Raw genomic sequence first — 13,751 nt, 5'->3', positions numbered from 1 at the left:
AACAAAACTGTTTAACTCAGTTGACATAGTTGACTCGTCTCTTCTAGTCTCAACAACATTACTAGTTATGCTATCTTCAGTAGATAGCAACAAGACTGTTTAACTCAGTTGACATAGTTGACTCGTCTCTTCTAGTCTCAACAACATCACTAGTTATGCTATCTTCAGTAGATAGCAACAAGACTGTTTAACTCAGTTGACATAGTCGACTCGTCTCTTCTAGTCTCAACAATATTACTAGCTATGCTATCTTCAGTAGATAGCAACAAGACTGTTTAACTCAGTTGACATAGTCGACTCGTCTCTTCTAGTCTCAACAACATCACTAGTTATGCTATCTTCAGTAGATAGCAACAAGACTGTTTAAGTCAGTTGACATAGTTGACTCGTCTCTTCTAGTCTCAACATCACTAGTTATGCTATCTTCAGTAGATAGCAACACGACTGTTTAACTCAGTTGACATAGTTGACTCGTCTCTTCTAGTCTCAACAACATTACTAGTTATGCTATCTTTAGTAGATAGCAACAAGACTGTTTAAACTCAGTTGACATAGTCGACTCGTCTTTTCTAGTATCAACAACATTACTAGCTATGCTATCTTCAGTAGATAGCAACAAGACTGTTTAACCCAGTTGACATAGTCGACTCGTCTCTTCTTGTCTCAACAACATTACTAGCTATGCTAGCTTCAATAGATAGCAACAAGACTGTTTAACTCAGTTGACATAGTCGACTTGTCTCTTCTAGTCTCAACAACATCACTAGTTATGCTATCTTCAGTAGATAGCAACAAGACTGTTTAACTCAGTTGACATAGTTGACTCGTCTCTTCTAGTCTCAACAACATTACTAGCTATGCTATCTTCAGTAGATAGCAACAAAACTGTTTAACTCAGTTGACATAGTCGACTCGTCTTTAAGTCTCAACAACATCACTAGTTATGCTATCTTCAGTAGATGGCAACAAGACTGTTTAACTCAGTTGACATAGTCGGCTTATCTCTTCTAGTCTCAACAACATTACTAGCTATGCTATCTTCAGTAGATAGCAACAAGACTGTTTAACTCAGTTGACATAGTCGACTCGTCTCTTCTTGGCTCAACAACATTACTAGCTATGCTATCTTCAATAGATAGCAACAAGACTGTTTAACTCAGTTGACATAGTCGACTCGTCTCTTGTCTCAACAACATTACTAGCCATGCTATCTTCAGTAGATAGCAACAAGACTGTTTATCTCAGTTGACATAGTCGACTCGTCTCTTCTAGTCTCAACAACATCACTAGTTATGCTATCTTCAGTAGATAGCAACAAGACTGTTTAACTCAGTTGACATAGTCGACTCGTCTCTTCTAGTCTCAACAACATTACTAGCTATGCTATCTTCAGTAGATAGCAACAAAACTGTTTAACTCAGTTGACATAGTCGACTCGTCTCTAAATCTCAACAACATCACTAGTTATGCTATCTTCAGTAGATGGCAACAAGACTGTTTAACTCAGTTGACATAGTCGGCTTATCTCTTCTAGTCTCAACAACATTACTAGCTATGCTATCTTCAGTAGATAGCAACAAGACTGTTTAACTCAGTTGACATAGTCGACTCGTCTCTTCTTGTCTCAACAACATTACTAGCTATGCTATCTTCAATAGATAGCAACAAGACTGTTTAACTCAGTTGACATAGTCGGCTTATCTCTTCTAGTCTCAACAACATTACTAGCTATGCTATCTTCAGTAGATAGCAACAAGACTGTTTAACTCAATTGACATAGTCGACTTGTCTCTTCTTGTCTCAACAACATCACTAGTTATGCTATCTTCAGTAGATAGCAACAAGACTGTTTAACTCAGTTGACATAGTTGACTCGTCTCTTCTTGTCTCAACAACATTACTAGCTATGCTATCTTCAGTAGATAACAACAAGACTGTTTAACTCAGTTGACATAGTTGACTTGTCTCTTCTAGTCTCAACAACATTACTAGCTATGCTATCTTCAGTAGATAGCAACAAGACTGTTTAACTCAGTTGACATAATCGACTTGTCTCTTCTAGTCTCAACAACATTACTAGCTATGCTATCTTCTGTAGATAGCAACAAGACTGTTTAACTCAGTTGACATAATCGACTTGTCTCTTCTAGTCTCAACAACATTAGCTATGCTATCTTCAGTAGATAGCAACAAGACTGTTTAACTCAGTTGACATAGTTGACTCGTCTCTTCTAGTCTCAACAACATTACTAGCTATGCTATCTTCTGTAGATGGCAACAAGACTGTTTAACTCAGTTGACATAGTTGACTTGTCTTTTCTTGTCTCAACAACATTACTAGCTATGCTATCTTCAGTAGATAACAACAAGACTGTTTAATTCAGTTGACATAGTTGACTCGTCTCTTCTAGTCTCAACAACATTACTAGCTATGCTATCTTCTGTAGATGGCAACAAGACTGTTTAACTCAGTTGACATAGTCGACCCGTCTCTTCTTGTCTCAACAACATTACTAGCTATGCTATCTTCAGTAGATAACAACAAGACTGTTTAACTCAGTTGACATAGTTGACTCGTCTCTTCTAGTCTCAACAACATTACTAGCTATGCTATCTTCTGTAGATGGCAACAAGACTGTTTAACTCAGTTGACATAGTCGACCCGTCTCTTCTTGTCTCAACAACATTACTAGCTATGCTATCTTCAGTAGATAACAACAAGACTGTTTAACTCAGTTGACATAGTTGACTCGTCTCTTCTAGTCTCAACAACATTACTAGCTATGCTATCTTCAGTAGATAGCAACAAGACTGTTTAACTCAGTTGACATAGTCGACTTGTCTCTTCTAGTCTCAACAACATTACTAGCTATGCTATCGTCAGTAGATAGCAACAAGACTGTTTAACTCAGTTGACATAGTCGACCCGTCTCTTCTTGTCTCAACAACATTACTAGCTGTGCTATCTTCAGTAGATAACAACAAGACTGTTTAACTCAGTTGACATAGTCGACTTGTCTCTGCTAGTCTCAACAACATTACTAGCTATGCTATCTTCAGTAGATAACAACAAGACTGTTTAACTCAGTTGACATAGTCGGCTTGTCTTTTCTAGTCTCAACAGCATTACTAGCGATGCTGTCTTCAGTAGATACCAACAAGACTGTTTAACATAGTTGACATAGTCGACTCGTCTCTTCTAGTCTCAACATTACTAGCTACCCAGCAAACACAAAACGTTTTCGACATCATTCGTAAAAGGTTGTAAAAGGTTATCAGAAAACGTTAAAATGTCGGGTTATACTAAAGGGAGACGCTGCTGCAGTGTCGGGGAGCTGAAAATTACCTTTGCCAACACCTGCAACCCCGTTGCAAAGAATCAGTATTTAACATGCTGTTTCTGGTGTTGGATTTCCCATTGGGTGCTCCCAGGTAGGTGCGGGCTGGTATTTTACCAGAGTGAGGGAATGAGCGCCCTCTGCCTCCCTAGCTCAGTTGCTGAACATGCCAGCTTTAGGGCGGAGGAACCCATCAGGTTCAACGGCCCGTATGTTCAAATGTCTTGGCCATTTGTTTTTGCTACTGTAACGATGTAGACAGTACAGCCAGCGACAAAATCATGATGAGATATTGCTCCGTTCTTTCTCCTTCTTGTTACTCATACTGGTGTTCATGGCATTTGTTAGGTTAGGTTTAATACCAGGTCTTTCAAGAGCACTTGTGAGTTATGTTCCGGCCGGACTTTGTCCTTAAACTGCTGGAAAACAGTGCGGTAAGATCGGGTGCTGTTTTTCTGGTAGGGCTAGTTTAGTCATGTCCTAGCACATTCACAGATGTCTTAAGAGTGTTGAAGCTGTTTCCGAGAGGATACTATTTGTAACATTCCATGGCAACCCTCAGCTCAGTATCACTGTTGTATATGCACCCACTGAGTGCGCAACATCTTCTGACAAGGAGGAATTCTATTCATCTCTATCTGACCACCTGGATGGTATGAAAAGGCACAACATCCATCTCATCCTCGGCGATTTTAATGCCAGAATAGGAACAGACAGTCATCTTTCCCATCCTTGGGTCATTGGTCCACATTGCTACCATGATTCAACAAATGACAATGGTGAGCGTCTGGTCAACACCTGCCAGGAGTACAATCTCAGACCGGCCCAGATGAGATTCCCGCAACCCAGGAACCGTCTCTGGACTTGGACCCATCCAGCTGGATCAACCCATGCACAGTTAGATCACATACTAATCAACAGCAAGTGGGTAAATTCTCTCCGCAACTGTCGAGCATACAACTCAGTAGAAGTGGACTCCGATCATCGTATTGTGAGCATCCGTCTAGCTGCCAGTCTGCGAACTAGCAAAGGAAAACCTTGCAAGAGACCAAAATTCAACTGGAAGAAGTTGCAAGATCCTGATACAAAGGAGGAATTTCAGCTGGAGCTATCAAACAGATTCCAGGTCTTGAGCATGGATGACACCACACCCATCTCTGAGACCTTCGAAACAGCGGTCCGTGAAGTTGCTGAGAAAGTTATTGGAAAACAAGAGCCATGCGGACTACCAAGTTATATATCAGATGCAACCATCAGACTTAAACTTGAAAGGGATGAGGCCAAAAAGCGGTACTCCATTTCAAAGTCTCGTCAATCTAGAAAAAGATGGAGGAACTTGAACTCCAGCCTTAACAACTCGTATAAATCTGATGAGCTTGCTACCCTCAATAAGCAAATGGAAGACCTGAAGCTGGCCGACGAGATGGGGAATTATACCACCACCTGGAAAATTATACACTCGCTTTCTGGGAATAACTCAAGGAAAGGGGTGAAAGTCAAAAAGAGAGATGGATCAGCTCCAACCAGTGACCATGAACTGCTTGAGGATTGGAAGGAATATTTTAGCTCACTCCTTAACAACGATAGTGGCACAGCAGCTTCAGAACTTCCTGCACCAGCTGTTGAAGATCTTCCTATTATCACTGAGCCCCCAACTCGTGAAGAAGTAGTCAAAGCAATAGCAGCCATGAAGACCAACAAGGCAGCAGGATTGGACTGTGCTATAACTGCAGAAGCACTTCAGGGAGGAGGGGATAGCATGATTGATATGATTCTCGAATTCTGTATGGAAGTACTCTCAACGCTGACACCGCCACGTCAATGGGTTACGAATGTAATCATTCCTCTACCAAAGAAAGGTGACCTCTCTCTCATGACAAACTACCGTGGTATTTCGCTTATGTCCATTGCCGCAAAAGTGTACAACAAGATCCTTCTGAACAGGATCCGACCCCACATTGATCCTTTACTGAGAAACAACTAGGCTGGCTTTAGATCGGGTCGCAGCTGTGCTCAGCAAATACACATTTTGAGGAGGATCATGGAAGGCTTCAAGGAGTACCAACTTCCCTTAACAGTCACTTTTGTGGACTTCAAAAAAGCCTTCGACTCCATCAACTCCATCATCAGTGCTGCGGCATTATGGAATACCAAAGGTTGTGGTCAATGCCATCCAGGTGCTCTACAAAGACTCCAATAGTGCCGTTATAGTAGATGGCAGTATCTCAGAGCCTTTCCAAGTATCAACTGGAGTGCTTCAGGGTGATGTGTTGGCACCATTCCTGTTCATTATCCTGGTAGACTACCTTCTGATGAAATCAACTTCTGGAATTGACGCTGGAATTGTTACCTACCCACGTCGGTCAAGCAGGTATCCTGCCAAGATGCTGAATGACCTGGATTTTGCTGATGATATTGCCCTGCTGGAATCTTCCATAGCCCGGGCCCAGTCACAGCTTACTAGGACTGCAACTGCAGCAGCAGATCTAGGCCTTGTCATCAGCGCACCTAAGACAGAATATATGACTGCAATCTGTAACGCCCAACCAGCACTTGAAGTCTATGGTAGTACCATCAACCATGTCACAGACTTCAAGTATTTGGGTTCCAAGATGGGCTCTAGTGTTGGAGACCTAAATAGAAGAAAAACACTAGCCTGGGCAGCTTTCTGGAAACTGGAACGCCTTTAGAGAAGTCCGTCCTTGCCAATCGAAACAAAAATCAAGCTGTTTCAGACAACGTGTGTTACTGTCTTTCTGTACGGGTGCGAGTCATGGGTAATTACCAAGGACATAGAAAACAAGATCAATGCAATTGCAACATCTTGCTACAGAGTCATGTTAAACATCAAGCGTGTGGATCGGATTCCAAATGAAACCATCTACAACCTGACCAACACCACTCCACTGGTTTCCAGAGTCAAGATTCATCAACTCAAATTTCTCGGCCATATACTGCGTCTTGAAGATGGCGAGCCTGTGAAAGAATATGCGCTTTATATTCCACCACATGGGAAGAGGAAACCGGGACGGCCACGCACACTGTACTTACAGTATGTCCAGCACCTCCTGGGAGATACTGAAGGGATGCTGCAGCCACACAAAATTGTTTCGCTTGCCCAAGATCGCATTAGTTGGAGAAAGCTTGTAGTCGATTGCTCCGCAGCCGACTGATGATGATGATGATAAAGGGTACATTAATGGTATAAAACGTTTACATAACATTAAATAACATTTGTTGGTAATTTACTGCACAGCAAACACAAATGTTTTACAGAAAACGTTTAAATGTCGGGTTAGGGGCTGGCATTTTCTTCGGAAGTGGGGGTCACAAAAATACTGGGGGGTCATAGAATTTTCAGACCAAAAATAGGGGGTTATAATTTGTTAACACCCAAAATAGGGGGGGTTATAGAATTATTAAGGGCTGGTGACTCAAAATTTTCGCGCGCTGCGCACGCATTCTTTAACTTCCCAATCGAAATGTGTATAGAATCTATGCAAAATTTGTACACGCTCCGTGCGCCTTCTTTACACTTACAATAAAATTTTTAACGCGCTCCACACACTTTCTTCACTTTTAAGTTTTGACGCGCTCCCGCCTTAGTTCCGGCAATGAATAATTTTTCTTGAGTCTGTGTAGTTGGAAGGGGGGGGGCATACAATTTTTTGACCCGCGATAGGGGGGGTCGTAAACAAATTTTGCCCGCGATAGGGGGGTCATAAAAAATTGACTCCGGTCACCGACATATTTGTGACCCCCCCCCCCTTCCGAAGAAAATGCCAGCCCCCTTATATAAAGGGTATAAAAACGTTTTAATAACATTCCAAAAACATTTTTGAAAACTTGGTACAAATCATTCTAAACAGAATGTTATGTTGGGGTTGAAAAAATATTTTGCAAAAAATGTTTGCCCAAAATATTTACAACTAGCGGGATACCCGCGCTTCGCGCGGGTCCCCGCTAGATGAGTAAATGGGAGCGATCACTAAAACAGGAGGAATTACTGAAAAGGTAGAATCATTGAAAGGTAAATTTTATTTTTCTAAACCTGTCCCTTCTTGCATTTCCATTTTCTTTTCAGTTTCTTCTGCACGGGCCTAGGTTGTTTCCATTAAAACAAAATGCTATTTAGCTTGTTATTTTCCGTGTCCATGTTATTTATCTATCTAGGCCTAACCCCATTCCCATTATTTTCTAAATCTATCCTTTCCTTTATAGCTTCATTTTTTATTAGCTGCTTAGCTTGTGATTTCCCGTTTCCTTCAGTTGTTATTTATTTTTCTTATTTTTCCTGATTAGTTTCTAATTTTAACTTCTTTTTCCCTTAATTTTCCTGATTAGTTTCTTTCTTTCTTTCCCTCTTTAGTTTGCTCCCGTTTCATTTAGTTACTGCAACCATAACCCGTATAGGCCTACCCGTACCTTTTTTTGTCTTCTTCTTTTTCTTTTTTTCTTTTTATTCATTTAGCTCCTTTCTTTCTCTTCAGTTTCTTTTGCATAGGTCTATTTTGTTCCCATGCTGCTTAGCTTGTAATTTCCGTTTCCACGTTATTCATTTATTGAGCCCCGTTCCCATGCATTATTTTACAAATCTACCATTTCTTACATTTCTCCTTTTAGTTTTGGCTTTTTTCTACATGTTATTCCCATTTGTCATATTTCCTGCTTAGTTTCTGATTTCCCATTTGAATTTTATCTATTTAATTCTGTTCTCATTATTTTAGTTTTTTTTATTTATTTATTTATTTATTTATTTATAGATTTATTTATTTATTTATTTATTTATTTATTTATTTATTTATTTATTTATTTATTTATTTATTTATTTATTTATTTATTTATTTATTTATTTATTTATTTATTTATTTATTTATTTATTTATTTATTTATTTATTTATTTATTTATTTATTTATTTATTTATTCTTTCATTTTAGCTTCCTTCCTTCCTCTCGTATCCTCACGATTTTTTATCATCTTGGCGGGTAATCTCTTAACCGAATCCAGTACCATGCATATAATCCACAACCCGACCCATCCATATAGGCCTACCTTTTCAGTTTTGTCTTCCTTTCTTTTCTTTTCAATTTCTCTGGCACGGAAAGTTGGTCTGTGCATATTATGCACCCCGTATGTGCGAGTCACATTTCTCAGTACGCCCCCAGACAAACGAGAACGCTGCTGACAGTTAGTTACGCGCTACCACTGAGTTTTGACAACAAAAAATCCCGGGAAAAAACCCGGTTTTAACCATATTTTCACTGATTTTGAGGCCAATTCTTGGTCTTGACCGTTTTGAACCAAATAAAGTGCAATGCTTTCCCCGTATATTCTCCCGTATGAATTTGGCTGTAAAACTAAACGAAGATTCATAGGCCTAGAATAAATAATAAAAATTCACGCGACGTAGCCTTAATCTCTTGGCTGCCAACTTCGGTGCAGTGGCGGAAAATGGGGTGCGTAGCTCTGCGTAGGGGCGAAAAGCTCGTAAGATCATTCTTAAAGTACGCGATGTTGTGCATTTAGATAGCCTGAATCATTTCTTGGCCACCTCGCAGTTGGCAGAAAACAGGGCAATATTGCTCTGCGTATGGTTTTGTAATGGAAATATTATTACGCGGTTCACGTTGTCCTTATTACCCACAATGCCACTGCATGCGATTTTGCATAGCAACACGACAGTTTTTTATGTTATTCTCTTAGTTACCATCAATTTTTGCACAAATGAACCTCAGATGGTTTAATGGCAATATGTACCCGATCAATGTACGAATAAATCAGAGCTGAAAGTGAAAGCATCTCTGAGTCTATTCGCGCACAAGATTTAGCGACTTCCTTTTATTTATATAGGGCCTACTAGCGGGAGACCCGCGCTTCGCGCGGGTCCCCGCTAGTTGAGTAAACGGGAGCGGTTAGTACTCGGGAGTGGTTAGTAAACATGGTAAACGGTGATGATGATAATCATGGTGTCTTGGTGTAGATTATTCATCCAGTAGGCCTACCGTATAGTATTAAATGACCATGTTAGCTTGATAATCATATGTTAGCTCGTGTCATATTAAAGAAGCTAAATAACTTTAAGTGAATATTCAGACCTGTGTTGTTACTCACTCAATCCCTCAGATTTCTTTTGAAACAGCTCGTGACAAAATGGTTGATTTTAACTTTATCCCAACAAACATATTACATTAATGTTAGAAGAGATTGCTAGAAAACGTTTCAATGTCGGGTTATAATGGTATAAAACATGTAAGCAACATGTTTAAAAGTTGCAGCAAAACATTTTAAGCGAGCCCCGTGTTAATAGCTAGGCCTACATTATAGCCAGGATTTATTTGCGGGGGCCGCAGAATTTCCAAAATGTGGAATTTCAAGTTCCACTAAAGTGGGCTCACCCACCCCCATATCATTTAATCTTTTCGGGCTATACTGAACAGTTGAACGACTCTGTTGGCCATATTTTAACATTCCATCTGAAAAGTGGACATTTTGTGCAAATCTGTCACCCAATAACCCCCCCCGCACCTTTTCATCAGCTTACACTCAATGATCCCCGAAATGGCTTCAAGGCCTTTGCTTTGACCCTGTTTCCAATTCTGAGGAATGGTGCTCCGTGGCCATTCAAAAAGGTGGCGGCAAACAACTTCCGAGTGTGCCCCCCCCTTCCCAAATTCCTGGATCCGCCACTGTATCAGAGAAGCAGTCAGTCACGTACACACCCAGACAAACATACGTAGGCCTACGCGCGGTAAGCCAACATTAAATGCGTCCATACCACGCGCCGCAATGCGCGTGAAACCATGATGTCGTGTACGCGCAGGTGCGTGACCCGCCACTTACCGCGCGTGTTGGACACCGCTTACATTTGACGCGTTGGCTGTCATGACCTGACCCATAAGGTTATTGACCTCAACGGCCTAGCAACCGAACATTTTTTTTGTTATTTCCATAGTGACTGAATAGTTTTGCAAAAATGAACGTCAGATGGTTTAATGGCAATATGTACCCGATCAATGTACGAATAAATCAGGGCTGAAAGTGAAAGCATCTCGGAGACTGCTTCTGGACAAGATTTAGCGACTTCCTTTTATTTATATAGATAGGCCTAGATAACGTTTTTAAAATGTTTTCACTACTTATATAACCCGACATTTAAATGTTATTAAAACGTTTTGTAAAGAACATTTTAAGAACATTTCTGTGTTTGCTGGGTGCAAATATTTTAACATAATGTTATTTAAGTGTTGACAAAATATTTGGCCAAAAATGTTTGCAAAAACATTTTAAAAATATTGTTGTAGTGTGTTTTCATACAAAACGTTACGATTTCATGACCTTTATATAACCCGACATTTTAATGTTATTAACATGTTTTTACCTAAACCAAAACCCAAAATATAACTTATTTTAAACGTTTTAAAAACGTAGGCCTAGGCCCTACATGTGTTTGCTGGGTATGCTATCTTCAGTAGATAGCAACAAGACTGTTTAACTCAGTTGACATAGTCGACTCGTCTCTTCTTGTCTCAACAACATTAGGCCTACTATAGCTATGCTATCTTCAGTAGATGGCAACAAGACTGTTTAACTCAGTTGACATAGTCGACTCGTCTCTTCTAGTCTCAACAACATTAGGCCTACTAGCTATGCTATCTTCAGTAGATAGCAACAAGACTGTTTAAGGTTGGTCTGAACCCTGGAATTATGAAAACTTTCGGGCCTCATAACTGCTAAATTATTAGTCTAAAGAATATAAAAGTAGGCCTATACATTTTTAGAATGGAAATGACTTGATGAATTCATCTGTGAGGTTCAACTTGGGCCAAAATGCTCATTTTTGGAGAAAATCCCCCAAAACGGGTTTTTTGGCCCAAATTTTTTTTGCAACCTAACAAAAAAATTGTTTGGCCAAAATTTTTTTTTTACTAATTTTTAAAAACTAGATACAAATATCTAGGGACCGTTTTTCATTTTTTTGAATTTTGACCAACTTCACCAAAAATATTTGAAATTTGGGCAAAAATCAGGCTTTTTTATGATTTTTTTGAAAATTTTGCATTTTTTGACCATTTTTGGTGCAAATTTCTCAAAGTTGGTCAAAATTCAAAAAAATAAAAAAACGGTCCCTAGATATTTTGATCTAGTTTTTAAAAATTAATAAAAAACAGTTTTTTAGGATTTTCTCAAAAAATGAGCATTTTGGCCCAAATTGGACCTCACAGATGAATTCAGCAAGTCAGCAAGTTATGAAGCCCGAAAGTTTCCATAATTCCATGGTTAAGACCACCCTTAACTCAGTTGACATAGTCGACTCGTCTCTTCTTGTCTCAACCACATTACTAGCTATGCTATCTCACGGTAGATAGCAACAAGACTGTTTAACTCAGTTGACATAGTTGACTCGTCTCTTCTAGTCGAAGCGCGGCAAGCGGCAGCCGGCAGGAAAGTCTGACACGGGCATTAGGCCTAAAATATTTGTTCTGCTTAAATAAAATTAAAAAAAAGAAAGAATAGGCCTACCTACAATATCATGACTCGATTTTGCTTTTTTCAGGGGGGGGGGGGGAAGGGCGTATTGTAGTCAAACGAACATAGTAGCCTTGGCAAAGTTGGCAAATAACCATGAGAGTTATCAAATCTTTCAAATACCCCTTATCATCAAATTTACCTCCCTTTTTTTTTTTTTTTCGAGGACAAAAATCGACCAAAAACTACAACTTTTTTGTGGTTTTCAATGACTAGAATATTGACATAAAAATTACCGGATTTTCTCAAGTAGCCCTAGGCATAATAATACCCCTTGGCGGACAGTGCAAATTAAATACCCGTTTGCTGATTTCACGGTCAAATTTCGCGGACAGTGCAAATAGGCCCCTAAATAGGCCTCCCCCCGTTTGCCAATTTCGTGGTCCTCGCTGTGTTACCAACCTTTGTGTTGAGTTGGAGGCCGGGCTCCCCCTCTCAGCTTGCGCGATGCCCGGGGCGCGATGCTGCGCCTAGCGCCTGCGTAATGGTCATGCGCCCATTGCTTTTTGTACGCGTCCGTACGCGTTCAATGCAACCATCGCAACCATCAATGGCAACCACGCATCATGTTGCAAACAATTACGTCGTCATTTTGAGTCTTGCGGTTTATTCGTCAAGTTGCTTATTTGATTTAGTGTTATTTGAACAGTTTTTTATCAGAGTTTTCTCATACTCTACAGCTTTTAAGTTCATTATTGTATTGAAACTTCTCACTGTATCTGCGCCATTTATATCTCATAATGCGCTGTGGAAGAAAGGAACGACGTGTTGGTCCTCAACCTGTGGTGAGTAGGCCTATGAAAATCATTTTTTCTTTCTTTCTTTCTTTCTTTCTTTCTTTCTTTCTTTCTTTCTTTCTTTCTTTCTTTCTTTCTTTCTTTCTTTCTTTCTTTCTTTCTTTCTTTCTTTCTTTCTTTCTTTCTTTCTTTCTTTCTTTCTTTCTTTCTTTCTTTCTTTCTTTCTTTCTTTCTTTCTTTCTTTCTTTCTTTCTTTCTTTCTTTTCGCTCTTTCGCTCTTTCTTTCTTTCGCTCTTTCTTTCTTTCTTTCGCTCTTTCTTTCGCTCTTTCTTTCTTTCGCTCTTTCTTTCTTTCTTTCGCTCTTTCTTTCTTTCGCTCTTTCTTTCTTTCGCTCCTCTCCTCTCCCGCTCCTCTCCTCTCCTCTCCTCCTCTCCTCTCCTCTCCCGCTCCTCTCTCTCCTCTCCTCTCCGAGCTCTCCCGCTCCTCTCCTCTCCTCTTCTCTTCTCCTGTCTTCTCCTCTCCTCTCCTCCTCTCCTCAGGCTCCTCTCCTGAGTCTCCTCTCCTCTCCTCTCCCGCTCCTCTCCTCTCCTCTCCCGCTCCTCTCCTCTCCTCTCCTCTCCTTTCCTCTCCTCTCCTCTCCTCACCTCTCCTCTCCTCTCCTCTCCTCTTCTCTTCTCCTGTCTTCTCTTCTCTTCTCCTGTCTTCTCCTCTCCTTTTTCTTTCTTTCTTTCTTTCTTTCTTTCTTTCTTTCTTTCTTTCTTTCTTTCTTTCTTTCTTTCTTTCTTTCTTTCTTTCTTTCTTTCTTTCTTTCTTTCTTTCTTTCTTTCTTTCTTTCTTTCTTTCTTTCTTTCTTTCTTTCTTTCTTTCTTTCTTTCTTTCTTTGTGGCCACTCAGCCAACTTGGGGGAGGAGCGATTTTGGCACATTCATGGCCCGATTTAAATAAAACGCTCTAAAAAGGCTTAAAAAACTGCCTACGGAAATGCTTTAATATGCAAATTTTCCTCAAGTGCTCGCTGCGTTCGCAACATAATAGGCCTATACCCCGCGGTACCATTACATGTAGCCATTGAGGCCAAAATGTTTGCAACTGAATTAATTTGATTGGGATAAAAATTTGGCATGTGTAAAGGGGGGGGGTTTTGGCGGT

This window comes from Amphiura filiformis, chromosome 2 (assembly GCF_039555335.1).
Source record: "Amphiura filiformis chromosome 2, Afil_fr2py, whole genome shotgun sequence".
Taxonomy (NCBI): Eukaryota; Metazoa; Echinodermata; class Ophiuroidea; order Amphilepidida; family Amphiuridae; genus Amphiura; species Amphiura filiformis.
Note: the sequence above shows the minus strand (reverse complement) of the source record.